The sequence below is a fragment of the Tachypleus tridentatus genome, chromosome 13, assembly GCF_004210375.1.
Source record: "Tachypleus tridentatus isolate NWPU-2018 chromosome 13, ASM421037v1, whole genome shotgun sequence".
NCBI classification, from domain to species: domain Eukaryota; kingdom Metazoa; phylum Arthropoda; class Merostomata; order Xiphosura; family Limulidae; genus Tachypleus; species Tachypleus tridentatus.
This window is the reverse complement of record NC_134837.1, coordinates 212,114,592-212,133,487: the sequence shown is the minus strand read 5'-3', so window position 1 is coordinate 212,133,487 and position 18,896 is coordinate 212,114,592. Positions and strand designations below refer to the sequence as shown.

Genomic DNA, 18,896 nt, shown 5'->3' with positions numbered 1-18,896 from the left:
TAAACTGATGTCGAGGGAACCTACTAGGAGTATTTTACCCCCGAAGCATGGTCCCTCAGGAAGGGGTGGTTAGCCCAGTACTTTTCATCATGTATGTCAGTAACTTGTCCCGAATGACTCGAATGAAGGTTTTGGCTCACATGTTGTGGACGATGTGGTAACCTGGAAAAATCTCCTCAACTCTGGTAACAGCAGCAACAAACCCACAATCTCAACTTAATAGAATACAAGAATACTATCAGATATCCAGAAGTAAAATAAACATACCAGAAACACACTTACTTTTCACAAAATCAGCTAAAGGATCTACCAATACCACGTTTACGAGGAACTTGCCCCCAGAAAGCCACATCGGAAAATTCTTATGAGTCACGTGTGATCCAAAACCAAATTGGAATAAACATGTAAATGACGAAATAAAGAGAGCGTTGAAAATAGTAAAATATGTGTGGCGTCCATCAGGACAGAAGAGAGATATATCAGCAAAAAACATTCTTAAAATCTATATAACATGTGTTACACCAATATCTGAAATACGCATGACCAGCTTAGTACAATACATCACAAAACATAATAAAAATTGAAGTGAAAATAATTCAAGACAAAATATTAACCACAGCATATCACGTACCAATAAGAAAAACAGTAAAAGATGTTCATAAATATTCTAACATACTATAATTATTTAATAGACAATGAAGTATTTCAATAAATGTCCATATAAGAACAACTTACTGATGGCAGTGACAATATACGTCATACATGATAGATTGGTACTTCCACCCGTTAAATAACTACATTAACTATAATAAATAAGTCGCTCATAGCTAGTACTTACAATCTATCATTAAAATAAAATATTAAGAGTGTATTAAAGGGTATATAAGTAAATACACTTCTAGTAACTTAAACTCATGAATGCGCAATAAAATGTTTGTTTTTGAATTTCGTGCAAAGCTTCACGAGAGTTATCTGCGCTACTCATCCCTAATTTAGCAGTGTAAGAGTAAATAGAAGTAAAGCAGATGGTGATCACCATCCATCACCAACCCTTGGGCTACTCTTTTACTAACGAATAGTGGGACTGACTGTCGTTTTATAACGCTCCCACGGCTGAAAGGGCGAGCATGTTTGGTGTGACGAGGATACGAGCTTGTGACCCTCAGATTGCGAGTTTGTGGACTAGTGATCAGATGGAAGGTAATTAGTTATCTGAAATCTATCAACCACCTTCCACACTAAAGAATTGATTGCAACTTTTGTAACACACGGCTCCGAAATCTATAGCTCTATCACAGGGCCAACTCACGCCTAACTTACCACGGTTTTCGGAAATCAAACTATTGGAAATGACATCATAGGCATTCATGGTCACTAGTTTCTTTCACAACAGCTCGACAGATGCAAAACATATACCCTACCAATGTATTAACTACATGGGTGGGGAGGAGAGAAGACAACCAAAGGTCGCGACCAAAACACCACTGAAGATTTGATTTTGATTTGGAACTGTCACATGTTATCACAGTCGTTAACGCCCACATTAGAATTATAGTGAAACGTGGATTTAATACGAGGTTTAAAATGTCTTTATACTGTTAAAACCATTCTTGGTATTGAACAGAATAAAGAAAGCAAAAAGAAATCCATGAATCGAAAGAGGTTAACCTGTTTCTAAGCAGAGGTTGACCTGATACTAAGCAGAGAACAACTTAAAACCGTGAGACGATTCGTGGTTTACAAGTAACATTGAAAACGTTTTACAAAACACGATGATTCCTCTTTTACAATCAATTATGTTGTACAACTGTAGTTGTTTGAAATTAAGCACAAAGCTACACAGTGGGACATCTGTGCTCAGCCTACCACGGGTGTCAAAACCCGATTTCTAGCAGTCATACGCTGTTCCACTGGGGGACGACCGTAGTTGACAGAAGCCCTCTATGACTTCTGTTCTTTCTTTCGTCATCTTCTAATTACAAAATCAGTTTTGTTTTCAGAATGTTCCTAGCCACCTGATATTATTGCCAACTTAAACATGTTATTTCTTACTTTTGAAGCAAAATATTATAATAATTAATTTAATTTCAGCTTAGTATTGAGAATGACGACAGAAGGAAAACGAAGATTTTTGAGTTAGAATTTTTATAAAATCTTCAACTTCAAATACTTCGTAATAAAAGATGAGGAAATCAATAGTCGTTCTTCACAAAGAGTTAACAAATTCAAATAATTTGAAACAAGTAGTTCACGAAATGAAAGGATGAGTTAATAACAGTCTAGTTTTTATAAATATGATACAGATAAGTGTGCTGGAGTGATGAATATATAGATAAGTTTAGGCTTAGTCTCAGATATACAGCTCACGAAATATGATTGTAGCCTAACGATTTGAGATTCTGTTGAAATAAAAAGGAATGGTGAAGGCTTTCCCTCTGTAGTAGACCAATAACTATGTTGCGTGACTTGAATAGTGCTGGTCAGTTTATAAGATTACCATGAGTAAGTAGTTTAGGGAATGAGAAACCGTTTGGATGACCACGAGAAGCAAAGATTCTCGAGAGCACGTGACTCGTGAACTAACACAGATTAAAGATCCATTAATATAAAGACGTAAGAAATGAAGTAAGATTAATCGCACTATCTTCCAAGCATTTATTTAACTCTTATATAATATGTGTTTAAAATTTGTAATTTGGGTTGCGTGTGACATTTTAACGTAGAAATTCACAATCTCAAATCGTAGAAATTGTAGACGTGTATACGAGTGTGCTTTGGGTAACGTTAAGTACGTATTGGACGAAATAAACGCTGATCTGTTTCCTTCAGTACTTACTCTACATTGTGCACTTATACATAAATACACCCAAACGGAAAACCCAGCTATTTCCTTCTCACTAGCGTATAAGCAGAACCCGTTTTCTTTAAACATATGATGAGGGTAAAACTACATTTGAGATTTTACCCAACTTTCTGGAAATTTCCAGGAAGAAAATCTCAGAGCAATTTCTTTGATTTATTCATTATATCAAAAAAAACTTAAGATAAAACAGAGTAACATATTTTAAGTTTCAATTCTCTGTTAGCTTTGTCAATTTTGTTTTACAAACTAAAGAGGCCCGGCATGGCCAAGTGTGTTAAGGTGTTCGACTCGTAATCCGAGGATCGCGGGTTCGAATCACAGTCGCACCAAACATGCTCGCCCTCTCAGCCCTCACAACGCCCTCACAGGGTGTTATAATGTGACGGTCAATCCCATTATTCCTTGGTAAAAGAGTAGCCCAGGAGTTGGCGGTGGGTAGTGATGACTAGCTGCCTTCCATCTAGTCTTACACTGCTAAATTAGGAACGGCTAGCGCAGATAGCCCTAGAGTAACTTTGCACGAAATTCAAAAACAAAACAAACAAACTAAAGAAACGATTTGTTTTTTTATTGCAGTAATTTCTATAAGTACCTTCCTATTCGTAATAATGCAAAACTAAATGATTCTGTGACACGTATGGTTTTGAAATTTTGCTCGCTGATCATTTAAAAGCATAATATTGTACATTAACCTGGTATTGAAAGATTTGCCCTAGTAACGCCGGATTAGATATGTAAAAACGGCTGGTATGGGTTGAGAATTTTTTTATGTAGAAGACGTTTTGATCTTCTTCGGTCATCGTCAGGTTCACAAAGAAAGAAAATGCTACTGACCGGTACCTGACCACATGTTTGAAGGTGTTTGTGTAATTGAGTGTAGGAATGTAGAGGGCGTGCTTAAATGTTGGATATATTTATTAATATAGGTGTAAAGGTGTTCCTTTGAATTGGTTTATTTTGGGTTTAAGTTGTTGTATAAGTAAGGCTTCTTTAATTTTGCGTTTGTTTATGTTTGTTTCTTTATTTAGTATTTGGGTGTTTTTATGGTTATGTTGTGTTTATTTCATTTGCAGTGTTCGAAAACGTGTGAAGATGACTTTTTGTGTTCTTTGAATCTGATTTCCATTTTCCTACTTGTTTCTCCAATATATAAGTCGTGGCAATTATCACACTATATATATATATTTTTCTATACAAGTGAGTTTTCTCGTCATGACGGATTATTAATGCCGGATTACCCTGTTATTGAAAGACTTGACCTACTAGTACAAGATTAACCTGTTATTGAAAGACTGGCCTTACCAATGCTGGATTAACTAAGTGCTGAAATATTGGCCTTACTAGTGCCGGAGTAACCTAGTATTGAACCATCATTGGCCTTACTAATGCAGGAGTAACCTAGTATTGAACCATTATTGGCCCTACTAGTACCGAATTAATCTGTTATTGAAGCACTCGCCCCAGTGGTGCTGTATTAATCTTTTATTAAATGATTGGCCCTAGTAGTGCCGGATTAGCTTGTTTATGAACCACTGCTGGTCATACTAGTACCGACAGATTAACTTGTTCAGAAACTACTAGCTCTAACAGCGCCAAATTAACCTGTTATTGATCCTAGTGGTATTAGATTAATCTGTTACTGAAACCGTGGTTCTAGAAATGGCGGATTAGTCTGTTCTTGAACCACTGGCCCGAAGTGTGTTATGCTCCATCCCGCTTTAGGGTGGTTCTTGACCCTGACAATGGCATAACTTACACACGTATAAGCCTACAAAAGTTGAGGCAAGCAATCGCAATGGATAAAGTTTGTTAATGTAGTTCAAGCCCATTGTTTTTAGATCAAGACACTTTTGTTAACGAGCAGTTATTTCTGTTACTTTTGTCATGGGTTATTACATCTTCCCACATTTTTGGAAAGTGTTAAATGCTCGGTTGTAATCTCAATGTTTTAATGTCTAGTCTCTGTGTTAAATATCAACACGGGTAATTAAATTGTCATATTTAACGTAAATTTCGTGCTCATGTCTCTCACATTGAGAGTGATTAACGATGTTAACGAAACGCAAGCAAAACATTGTTCTGGAGTTAATCTTCTGAAGTTTAGTCATTATATTAAATCGGGATGGAAAATATGCAAGCATGCAATTCATTTCATAACCAAACCCAATGTAAATTCGAGGTGGAAAGAAATATGTCAGAGCCACGTTTTGATATTGTATGGTGTTCGGAGATGGTGTGATGCCACCAAATAAGCTGGTGGTCTGTGTGAAGAGCATATAGCAGTATTGAGATCATAAATATGTCTTTAGCTCAGGGTTTTATAACTTCCTAAACTGGGATATCTCTTACACGTAATGGTGTCAAAAAACAAGGGAATATGGATCAGTTTGAGGTGTCAGGACAATCCGGAAAGAGACCTACAACAAGTTGTATCTTAGCAGAGGTAAAGAAAATGTGGTAACTTGTAACAGCTAGGATCCTACGAAAACAAAGGTCAGTGGTATGAGTAGTCAACGTGTCTTAGGCAAATTCACGCAATGTAATAAAAAAGGATCGTCATTTGGAAAATGGACAGAAGTCAAGGTACACAGCTGTTTCCATGACATATCTGTTTATCCATCGCATACCTCAAGGAGATGAAGAATGAAACAAGTATTAGTGTTATTTTATACGAATACATAAGTATGGCTATCTGTTCGATCAGACTGTTAAAACGGTCGCTACAAAACCTTTGTCATGGTAATATAAATAGATTATGTAAATCATGAAAGAAGTGGTGTGCTTTTAACATAACAACTTTAAAAACGAGCCTTTTGAAATGGACACTATGCTGCAGGACCATTGTTAATATGCACAGTCGTAAAATAGAGCATGAAACGGAGCGGTTCGTGAACATACTAGTAATACGTCTGTTTCAGTAAGTTAACTTGGTCAAAATTTAAGTCCTTTAAACTTAGTAAATGTAGGCTTTCTAAAAGACAAGTGCTTGACTAAATATGGAGTCAATAAATCCGGTTATTTTAATTAAATTCTGATCGCTGTTTGTTATGTTCTTTCTTCTTTTGTAAAATCGATGAGCTAACCATTAATGTAGATAAAAACAGTTGAATGTTTCCTTACATAGCGCCACCTAGCGGCACAACACCATACCTGGAGAATTACACGGCCAGAAACCCAGGTTTCAATACATCCGGTGGGCAGAGAACAGTTAGCCCTTCGTGGAAATTTGTGCTTACTAACAAACAATAACAAGGACTTCACACAAGAAAACAAATAGTGTTATCTTTTATAAACAGGTGTCCGTGGTTGGACCCTAAAGCCACTTCGTGGCACAGCGATATGTATTTGGATTTACAACGCTAAAATCAGGGTACGATTCCTCTCGGTGTACACGGTGTATTTTGCCCGTTGAGGCTTTGCTATCAAAACACATATATATACGTACTGTTTATATAAAAACAAACAGTTGACTAATGTGCCACACTACCATATAAATTATCACAGGAAACAGTCTATTTCCTGGCACTCTACCATGTAGCTCATCACCACAAACACTTACTACCTTCCACACTACCATGAACATGATCACTAGTAAGACTTACTACCTTCCATACTATCATGTAGTTCATTACTCTACCATGAACATGATCACGAGAAAGACTTACTACCTTCCACATACCATGTACTTCATCACAACAAATACTTAATACCTTTCACACTATCATGTAGTTCATCACAACAGACTTACTACCTTTCACACTATCACGTATTTCATCACAACAAAGACTTACTACCTTCCATACTATCATGTAGTTCATTACTCTACAATGAACATGATAACGAGAAAGACTTACTACCTTCCACATTACCATGTACTTTATCACAACAAATACTTAATACCTTTCACACTATCATGTAGTTTATCACAACAGACTTACTATCTTCCACACTGTCATGCAGTTCATCACAACAAAGACTTACCACCTTTCACACTGTCATGTAGTTCATCACAACAGACTTACTATCTTCTACACTACCATGTAGCTTATCACAACAAAGAGTTACTATCTTCCACACTACCATGTTGTTCATCACAACAAATACTTACTACCTTCCATACTATCATGAACATGATCACCAGAAAGACTAATCATATATGAATTAGCGACACAAATAATTAAAGTAAAGTAACACTAATATAATTAAATTATCGAGAAGAATAACGAACTTTGAAATATAATAAGAAAGATCATACATATGTCAGCTCTATAAAATATAGGTATTGACGCTTTAATTACGTCACAAAGTAAGATCCTTCGTATCAGGAAAAAGAGAGTTTTTCTTTTACGTGAGTAACTTGTGATTGACCAATAATCAAGTTAATAGATGTACATGTTTATCTAACAATATCTGTCTTTATGGAAGGGCAGAAATGTTTCTTTCCATCCTTCATCACCCTGTTCAATCATCCACTAATGTTCACACTTTTAGGTTTCTGAAAGGAAGGTCTGCAAAGGGTAAGGTATCCAAACAAGCGACATTTTTAGGGCAACCGTATATTATTGGATTCATATCATTACATCAGAATTATATAATGTTTTGACCAAGATAATGGATAATTAAAGAAACGAACTGTATGTAAAGACAAACATGTTGAGAAATAATGTATGATTGCTCACATCTGCTAACCAACTCCCTTTGGAGGTGCGCCAAACACGGGAGACTCCTTTCATGTTTAGAACACTTTCAAGGGGGTGGGAATGAAAGACTGTCTCCCTAGGTTGGAAACCTTTGGTCCTACAGATATGTGTATATATATAATGCAAAGGAAAAGGGTCGCATATTCTATACAGTGTACGTAAAGCAGGCTTTGAACCAAAATAAATGGGAACCATTAGGACAAATTAACTGGATTACATTTGTTGGTTTAATTTGGCATGTTTAGTTTACAGGGAATAAAAAGAAAACCCTATCGTTTGGCAAACTTCTCGTATATAATTCATGAATGTAGTGAACTTCAGTTCTATATATATCATAACTTTCTCGTACAGAAACAAGTATATCTGTTATCAAAGTTAAAGTTTAGTGGCATCATGAAACTTATAGTGAAATAATACATCTGTAAGTTATGTTCATATAAATGAAACAAAATACGAAGTCTCAGGTCTGATGTATAGTTTGTTACCAAGCGCAATGAGCTACATGCGTAGTGTTTATCACAGGTATCGAACCCAGGTTTTTACCGTTATAAGCCTTCAGACTCGATCTTGAGCCACTGGGGTCTAATGTGCACGACTCATTGTTATATCATTTACTTATTTTCAACTCAAGGTACAAATGAGAACTAAATATTTGTAAATACACACTTTAGTAAATGTGATATTTCTAAAACTGAATTGCAAAATACTGTAAACAATGAATATATTGCGTGGTTGGTCCCTTAGCTGATAACTACGGAACTTGTCAGCTCCTTACAGCTATCTATTGCTCTATTTAGTTTGGACAGACAAAATGGAACGTCCCATATGACTGATGATTACTGGTTCTCAAAAGCACTAGAAGTATCTAGATGAGCACCATCAGTAAATGAAGCAATCCAGTTTCTGGTGAGATGACCATTCCATTTCACTGTATCTTTCCGTGTTTATGTGAACAGTGATTCGGTACGCTTCTAGTACTTAACTTATTGATGTCATAACATCTGATGAATGGTTAGAGATAAAGATGTCCACGAGCTGAGCGCTGTTTCAAGAGAGTGCGGACAACAGAATGGATCTTGTTGTTAGTTCGTTACGTAGTGGACTACTCAAACAAATAAGATAATACTTCATTCGAAACTCGAGATAAAGAAAAACAAAGTTACGTAAACTGCACGTGCAGTGTAGAACGCTTTTCTCTACGTAGACGCCCTGAGACACAAAGATTCAGTATGATCATTTTATTTTTTATTTTTTAATCAGAGATTCGTCTTTGATTATTAAAATGTCCAGTTGACGAGCGAATGTGAAAAAATTGTGACGATTGAACTGATATTGTATTTGTTTTGTTTTTTTATTGATTTCTGTAACAGATATTCCCCAGACAGTCCATTACGACTGTTAATGTTTGCGAGATAAAAAAAAGGATGATACGTTTATAAACAACAGTTAAGAACGCGTGAAGATGAAAGGTAATATCTTCTTCTCTATTACTATTTGTACTTTATGTTTAACATAAAAATATCATGCAACCACTTTAACTAATACTATTCTTAGAACAACATTCGCTGTGCCTGAGCATGTTCTAAGGACTGTGGATTTGTTGGTTCAGAGTTCACAACCCGGTTACCGTAGCGGAAAAGAAAAACATAATAAAAAGCACGTTTCGCAGTTTAAGAATTATAAAGGCGTTATAAATGTGACAGTGTATTCCCACTATTTTGTAAGATAAAAAGTAGTCTAAGAAATAGCAGTGGATACCTTCGCTCTAGTCTATCAGCTCAAAAATAGAGCTGGCTAGCACAGTTAGCGTTTGAATAGCCTTTACTTTAATATCCGAAAACAAACATTTCAACAGTAGTTTGAAACTTCTACAAAACAACACGCATAACTTAGTTCTCATGTTGTTATAGTCAGGACCACAACATCCTGTTTCGTCTGAATATTTTTCCTTTTTTTTCGTGAATGTACAAGGATTGTGGTGTAAATGTTTCTGTGTTTAAGGTATAGGGTAAGAACTACAAGAAGTATGCTTGAACTTACAAAGGTATAGGGTAAGAACTACAAGAAGTATGCTTGAACTTACAAAGGTATAGGGTAAGAACTACAAGAAGTATGCTTGAACTTACAAAGGTATAGGGTAAGAACTACAAGAAGTATGAACTTACAAAGGTATAGGGTAAGAACTACAAGAAGTATGCTTGAACTTACAAAGGTATAGGGTAAGAACTACAAGAAGTATGCTTGAACTTACAAAGGTATTGGGTAAGAACTACAAGAAGTATGCTTGAACTTACAAAGGTATAGGGTTAAGAACTACAAGAAGTATGCTTGAACTTACAAAGGTGTAGGGTTAAGAACTACAAGAAGTATGCTTGAACTTACAAAGGTAGGGTTAAGAACTTGAACTTACAAAGGTATAGGGTAAGAACTACAAGAAGTATGCTTGAACTTACAAAGGTGTAGGGTTAAGAACTACAAGAAGTATGCTTGAACTTACAAAGGTATAGGGTAAGAACTACAAGAAGTATGCTTGAACTTACAAAGGTGTAGGGTTAGGAACTACAAATGTGTTACAAAGGTATAGGGTAAGAACTACAAGAAGTTGAACTTACAAAGCTGCAAGAAGTATGCTTGAACTTACAAAGGTGTAGGGTTAAGAACTACAAGAAGTATGCTTGAACTTACAAAGGTGTAGGGTTAAGAACTACAAGAAGTATGCTTGAACTTACAAAGGTGTAGGGTTAAGAACTACGAGAAGTATGCTTGAACTTACAAAGGTATAGGGTAAGAACTACAAGAAGTATGCTTGAACTTACAAAGGTGTAGGGTTAAGAACTACAAGAAGTATGCTTGAACTTACAGAAATATTATGTAAACTCTAACTTTTGAACATCACTTTATCGTGTAAGCGCAGTTGTTAATAGATGTTACTCGTTGTAGCTGTTGTTTATACTCTTGTATTTCCTCAATACGAAGTCCTGTTTTATCTTAAGCTATTTATAATGTTCTTATATGGTACGTTGATTAAGCCTCATTATAACAACGATGTACTAGTTTCATAAAATGAGGCTTTAATAAACCATTTGTCGAATCTAAACGAATCTTTATTGCAGTCACGTGGATTCAGACATCATTCGGAGTTTAAAGAACTCATCATAACACTTTCGTTTGTTCCAAAATTATAGAAAATGTTTTTTTTGTTTAAAGTTAAGCACAAAGATAAACAATGGGTTATCTGTGTTTCACCCACCATAGCTATTGAAAACCGGTTTCTTGCATTATAATTCCGCAGATATACCGCTGTGCCACTCTGGACCAATTAAGACTGAATAGTTAGAACATTTATTAAGTTCTGAAACTATAAGTATTATAAATAATTCAATACAACGTGGGTGTGTTATAATATGATGGCCAATCCTACTATTCGTTGATAAAGGAGCAACCCAAGAGTTAACTGAGAGTGGTTATAATTAGCTGCCTTCCCTCTAGTCTTACACTATTAAATTAAGGACGGCTAGTGTAATAGCCCTCGTGTAGCTTTGCGAGAATTTCAAAAACAAACAAAACAAGCCGAATATAAACTTCCTGTTTAGTTAATGGTAAATGCAAAGCTACACGACATTTAGCTTTATAAGACCCCAGATTATCGCTGAACCACCAGGAGGCGTTTCGAAAGACATGAATAGGAAACAGCATGATATATTTAAGAAATGGAAACTAATAAGATACAACTGAAAAGTAAGCAGACTTTGAGGGGAAGGGGGTTATTTCCCTACATATTCTTTATTATTGCACAGGAGAGTTTCTGTCATTCATTAATCGTGATATAAGATAACCTAGTAGTTGCAAACAATGTGTTGCACATTACCTTAACTTTTTACTTAGCGATGATTGAAACAAAAGTAAAATATACGAACAGAAAAGTCCCCCTCTCTTTCCCTAGTAGCACAGCGGAGCTTATACAGTTTGTTTCTTTTTTGAATTTTACGCAAAGCTACACAAGGACTGTCTGCGCTGGTCGTCCTTAATATAGCAGTGTAACACTAGAGGGGAGGCAGCTAGTCATCACCACACCCACCACCAATTTTTGCGCTACTCTTTTACCAACGAATAGTGAGATTGACCGTCACATTATAACGCCCCCGCGGTTAAAAGGGCAAGCATGTTTGGTGTGACAGGGATTCAAACCCACAACCCATGGATTATGAGTCGAGTGCCTGAACCACCTGAACATGCCAGGTCATACCGAGCCGAATGTATATGGACTTACAATGCTAAAAACCGGGTTTCTTCGATACCTGTGGTGGACAAAGCACAGATATCCCTCTGTGTAGGTTTGTGCTTAACTACGCACAAATAAACAAAAAATATTAAAATTTCGACTAATGACATAATGAAAAGAAAAAAATAGCAACATAAAATAGAATAATATTTTTCAATGCTTGGTTCGAAAGTGTATAATTTTTTTAAAATAAACGGACATTTATATAACGTGTAACGCTTTCATCAACAGTGTGTCTGTGTGTGCTTGTTTGTTTACATTTACACATGACTGTTTCTTAAGTTGTAGTAAGACATGTGAAACATAGCTGAAAATTATAATATTTTTCGCCTCTTTGTACTCATGGACTATTCGAAAGATTTGATTTCCATATAGATATTAATAAACGTATAATAGATATAGGTCTGGTTATAGTCTCTAGCACAGACTTAACGACAAGTCACTTAAATTCCAAAATATATATGGACGCAGGTTCTAGAAGAGACTAAATGCCCAGTCATATAGACTTAAACCAATATCCACATGCATACATATATATATGTAGACTCTAATGTAGACTCAATGGCCAGGCATTTACATTTCAAATAAATGTATATATGTATGCTCCAGCATAGACCAAGTAACTGGTCATTACATTTCAAATCAATGTGTATGTACAGGCTCTAGCATAGACTCAATGGCCAGTCAGTTACATTTCAAATTAATATATATATATACGCTCTAACATAGATTGGTGATTATAGATAGGAAAGAAACCATGTATATAAATAAACCTGTAACCAAGTGAGTGGAGAGGAATTCTCAAGTGTGGAAAAAAGACATCAGTGTCATTGAACTGAAGCAGACAGAACCTATCTATCTATCTGGATTGGGGTTTGGATCTAATTTGGCGCAAAACTGCTCGAGGACTACCCTCGCCAGACACAACTAATTTTGAAGTAATAGACTAAACTGAAGGGAGCTAGGCAACATCACCACTTGCCAACTCTTGGGATGTACTTTACCAACAAATATTAGAATCGACTGTCACATTATAATTGAAAATACGAAAGTTTTTCGGTAAGGGGATTCGATTTCGCGACCTACAGATTGCGATTCGAGAGCTCCAATCACGAGGTCATGCCAGGCTTGACTTTATAATGGTCTTTTAAAATGTTAACTACTGTGTTTGAAAGGGAAAGTCGACCTTGCAAGAAAATATTTAGACGTTTAAAGGAGAAAAACATAGCAGATTGCCAAACACACAATAAATTAAAAATGTGGCTTACATACTGACAAGCAACGTAAATGTAGTTAGACAGAAGAACAGAAATGTAATAGACAGAAAGAGTAAGCAGTAGTACTGTGGAACAGAGTAAACACTAGTTTTTATATTTATTTATCTGCGTATTTTTCGTTTCTTCTTTCATTTAATTGTTGGTCGGTATTTGCAGCGTTTATAAATTAATATCAATGTTTCCTGTCGTGCGAGGCCCGGTATGGTCAAGTGGGTAAGGCCCTCGACTCGTGATCTGAGGGTCGTGAGTTCGAATCCCCATAACTCCAAACCTGCTCGCCCTTTCAGCCGTGAGGGTGTTATAATATAACTGTCAATCCAACTGTTCATTGGTAAAAGAGTAGCTCAAAATTTGGCGGTGGGTAAGTGCCTTCCCTCTAGTCTTCCACTGGAAAATTAGAGACAGCTAGCCCTAGTATAGTTTTGCACTAAATTCAAACCAAACATTTATATTGTGTGTGTTTTTTTTATAGCAAAGCCACATTGGGCTATCTGCTGTATCCACCGAGGGGAATCGAACACGTGATTTTAGCGTTGTAAATCCTAAGACTTACCGCTGTCCTAGCGGAGGATCCTTTAGTCTGTTAGCAATGAAACAAACAAACGTGATTGTTACGAAAAATAAATCTTGAATATTTCATAGACTGTTCTCTAAGCGTTCGATTTGTCAGCTTGTTTACTGAATTAATTAGATATATCAGAATGAAAATCCAATGAAATCTGATCCGTATTCATCACCATAATATAAAGTAATGACAGCGCAAAACGTTTATATGATGTTAGAAAAATACATTATCAAGTTCTTGCCTTTGATTAATTCTTTCTCCTGCAGTACAATTTCATTCGTCCTGTTCCACTCTGTAATCTTTTCTTCTAGATTTGATCTTCCGTGTTTATCCAACCGTAGAACATCGTGTTAGAAGAGTCAGAAGGAAGTGCTGGCCATCGGCAACTTTCACAAAGAGAGCTGTTTTTTTTAAACCTATATTTATCGCTTGTAGCGCAGAAACGAGTCTAAGAGCTATCAGGTTTTTTTGTAATCTTTGTGGAGAGCTGTTCGAAGAAGTAAATAGACGTAGGAGACGGAATAGCCTTGAGAGGGAGATAAACAAATGAAAAGTAATCTTAATAGCAAAGGGGAGAAAGAAAAGAGAAAAACTCTCAAAGAACGCGGTTAAAATTAAGAGTATAAAACGAGATGAGAAATCATGTGTGGAGAGAAGAAAAACGTTAAAAGAACTGTTAAGATAAACGGTATGAAACGAAATATGATTGAATTTAAGAGCGTAAAATGAAAAGGTGAGAAACGTAAAGTGTAGACAAAATTAAACCGGATTATTAACACCATAAAATTGGAGTTAGAAAAGACAAAGTACATAAGTAAGAAACGACTTCACTAAGAGCATAAAGGTTAAAAACTGGAAAAATGAAATGAAACAAATTTAAACGAAAAAATTATTTAACGATATTATCTTAAACTTTCTTTCTGCATTTCTACTTTCAGTGTATGAAAATAAACAAGCATAGGAACTGAAGTGGTTTATTGTGTCCCTATATAATACTGTTTTTATATTTAACAGGGGTCTGGAATAGACGCCTTGCATGGCCAGGTGGGTTAAGGCACTCTACTCGTAATCTGAGGGTCGAGGGTTCGAATCTCCGTCACACCAAAGATGCTCGCCCTTTCAGCCCTAGGGGCGTTATAATTTTCGGTTAATCCTACTATTTGTTGGTAAAAGAGTAGCCCAAGAATTGGCGGAGGGTGGTGATGACTAGCTACCTTCCATTTAGTCTTATACATTGCTAAATTAGGGTAGTACAGATAGCCCTCGTGTAGCTTTGCGCGAGATTGAAAAGCAAACAAACCAGCAAACCCTGATGGTTAGGACGCTTGACTTTCCTCGCCAAAACGCGCTCGTCCTTTCAGCTGTAGATGCGTTACAATGTAATGGTTAATCGTCGCAATTCAATTAGAGTAGCTCAAAAGTTCGCGCAGGTGATGTTGACTAGCTGTCCTCCTTATAGTGTATCACTTCAAAATGAAACAGAAAGAAATACAAATACATTCCCTTACAATTCAATAAAACTTCGAGCTTTCATTCTTAATAGTAATGTGCAGCATTCTAACTATTACCAACTAAAATATCAATCTGTTTTAAACAATTACAGTTTTCAAAGAAACTCTTAATAAAGAGCCTAGCAGGACCAGGTTGTTAGGGTGCTAGAATTGTAACCTTATGGTCATGGGTTCGAATACCACTCACATAAAAATGCTCGTCCTTTCACTCGTGGGGTTGTTATAATGTACGGTCAATCCTACTATTCATTGGCAAAAGAGTAGCCCAAGAGTTGGCGGTGGGTGATGATGAATAACTGTCTTACTTCTAGTCTTTTGCTAAATTAGGGATAGCTAGCGCACAATGTTCTGTTGTAGCTTTGAGCGAAAATTCAAAACAGACTGAGAAAGACAGAAATTGTATTTGAAATAACTAGATTACGGTTACATGCGTCATACAATTTTTATTGAAAATATTTTTAAACAGGACAAATCCGGCGGTGATTAATAGGTTTTGTAATTTTGTTATATTTATAACTCTAACCTCCTCCCCTTTTTTATCACACAAAATCAATAATCATCAACACTTAAATTTCAATCTCTTTAATTTTAACATTTCTCAGTCCAGGATGATTTGTTTCTTTGAAAATCCGAAAATAATAACATACAAACACTATTTTGCAGTCAAAACTGATACTGTCTACGGCGGTTCTTAACGCCGCCTCTCCTCCTTGTGGCTTAACGGTAAGCATGCAAGTTTAGTATTTAAAATTCGGGGTTTGATGCCCGTGATAGATAGAATACAGATAGTCCATATTGCAGCTTTGCACTTAAAAACAAAATAATAGCGCCAGCAGCGCCATCTGGCTAACGAATGAATCAATTTAATGTTTTCAATCTGCAGTGAAAATATTTAGTTATCTTTATTAATCTCATTTTCCATAAAAATAAAAGTTTTATACCATGTCCAAATATTGAGCTTCGACACCGATTGGCTAACTGGTTATTTATTGTTAAGCACAAAACTGTACAATGTGCTTAACAATAACGAACTAACCAAGCTATGCTTAATAAGGTCTCATAGGTCTATATTATAACACTGTAATTGGCCACGATAAAATGAATCATTTAAGAAGGTTGTATTCATATTCACTATTTACTGGTTAATTAGTTCAATTGCTTTTACTTTTAAATTAACATTTACAGTATGTTAACACTAACAATATTTCTTTTGAAATCTTTAAGTTTGACAGAAAAGTTTCATTTTAGAGTCAACAGTGTCAAGGGCTGCTGTTTCTTTTGGGATTAAGTTGAGACTTAATCCTCATAGTTTAATCCAGGATCTAAAGAAGCTTAATCCAATAACATTATTATTTATCTGTCATGGTTATTATTTGTGCGTGAACCAAAAGTGCTGTGCCCGGCACGGTCAGGGGGGGGGGGTAAAGCGTTTGACTCGTAATCTGAGGGTCGCGGATTCGAATACCAGTCGCACCAAACATGTTCGCCATTTCAGCCGTGGGAGCATTATAATGTGACGATCAATCCCACTATTCCTTGGTAAAAGAGTAGTCCAAGAGTTGGCGGTTGGTGGTGATGACTAGCTGCCTTCCCTCTATTCTTACACTGCTAAATTAGGGACGGCTAATATAGATAGCCCTCGTGTAGCTTTGCACGAAATTCAAAACAAACAAACCAAAATTTAAAAACAAATAGAAATATACATATATACTGGACTTGTAGTGATTTTTATCCTGCTGGATAGAACGACTAATTACGTTATATTGAAAGAGAGATTGAAATCGATTACTGCATAAAACTGGAAAGAGGCTGAATGTCAACCCCAAGAAGACAAGTAAATACACTGTTTTAGGCCTTCTTGAACATGTAAGTGCCAGTTTTGTAGAGCTCGATGAAATTACAGTGAATATAATTACGTCCCACGTGTTGATTTTTATAAGTCGATGAGCTGAAGAGAGAAAGAGAACAGTGATTTTATAATTCCTTTCAGCCTGGACAGCCTTGACCGACTTTCTGTATTTCCGAAATGTTGAACGTGTTCAGTGTACAATATAAAAAGTTACACAACTTTTGCTACTCGTACAGATATCATGAAGATTTGTGCTGTCGGACATATTATAACGTCAGAATAAATAACTTTTTTTTAATTTGAGGCAAAGCTACACGAGGGCTATATGGGCTAGCTGTCCTTAATTTAGCAGTGTAAGACTAGAGGGAAAGTAGCTAGTTATCACCACCCACCGCCAACTCTTGGGTCTCTCTTTTACTAACGAATAGTGGGATTGATCGTAACATTATAACGTCCACCACGGCCGAAAGGGTGAGCAGTTTGGTGTGACGTGGATTCGAACCCGCGACTCTCAGATTACGAATCAAATGCTTAACCACCTGGCAAAAAAGAGAAAGAAAAGAAATGACTGATAGGAGGGCATGACATACAAACAGTGTCTAGTCAGTATAAACCTTACTGAAAAAACATGTGACATTTATCTAAAGCAGACAGATCAACTCAGTCTTACGATCTTCATAGAACCGGTTTACAAGGGCGCGTATAGTTACATGCAAAACATCTACACGAAAATCTCTAGAATACATCCAAATAAAGATGTATAATTAGTGAGAGGAGGGTGTAATTAGCAGTTCTTTTAACTGTGACACTTGATGCCACGTGTGGCCCATTTGGGTTTAAGTACCTCTCGTTCACACCATGCACTCAAAGCTCGTGTTTTAGAACCCAAAAAATTTAAGTATAACTTTATCAAACTGATTCATGAAAATTCATGAATTGTTATGGTGTAAATGTCTCTTCGAAGCTGATGTAGTATGACTTATTTACGTTTGTCATAAGACATCGTGTCAGGCCTACTGTAATTTTTAACATCACATTCCTATTATAGTTCCTTACATATTCACAAGAATTTGAAGAGTGTATAATAATAATAATATAAGTTGTTGAAATATTGTTATATTAATACGCCATTCTAATTCTTGAAATCTGTAAGGGATTAGATTAGGAACGTAGCATTAAAAATATTATAGGCCTAGCATAATGCTTTTTATATGTAAAAATATATATACACACATACGTATATATGTGTACATTTAATAAATACCTGAAATAGGTAGCAGTGATCATCAGATCAATAATTCAAGTTTGCACCTATTCTATTTTCTATTTTATTATTTAAGTAAATGTCTCCAACATTAATAAAGAAATATCGAATATTACTTTGAATGTTTCAGTTACATTGGTAAGGAATTTGAAAAAGTGCTCTTATGTGATCCACAGTAGTCTTTACTTTGTTACTCAAGTGTTTAGTCACTTTGGCTCCCCTTGTATATTTCATGGTTTGAGTTTGTATGTCCTTTCTTTAACAATTAAGAAGCAAGAACTTTTAAGTATTTTACTTTGAAAGGGCCGTGAATGCAAGCATCAGCAGAGCAAGATTAACAACCGTTTTTTTTATAACACTTGAAATGAAACTACAATATTGAATGATGTTCAAAACCTTTTTATCGACATATTTTCACTCACGTTTGTTTGTTTGTTTTGAAATTAAACGCAGAGCTAAAACAATGATCTATCTGTGCTCTGACCACTAAAGAAATCAAAACTCGGTTTCTAGCGCTCTGAGTTCTCAGATATACTGCTCTGCTACTTGGGGAGGGGGGTTGGAAATATTATTTAGGGATTTAAA

The 18,896-nt window shown here is 35.9% G+C and overlaps 1 long non-coding RNA gene across 3 annotated transcripts in view; it reads right to left on the bottom strand.

Moving 5' to 3' along the window:
- The window catches only part of LOC143238504 (uncharacterized), a 36,242-nt gene extending 22,121 nt beyond the window's left edge, over positions 1-14,121 (bottom strand). Inside the window, exon 1 of one of the 3 annotated variants that reach the window (XR_013020614.1) lies at positions 13,929-14,121. This is a non-coding gene — a long non-coding RNA (uncharacterized LOC143238504). Of the gene's footprint in view, positions 1-282; positions 720-13,928 lie in introns of those variants that run through there. The other 2 variants (XR_013020612.1, XR_013020611.1) reach the window with 2 other exon arrangements.
- Positions 14,122-18,896: the final 4,775 nt, after the last annotated feature.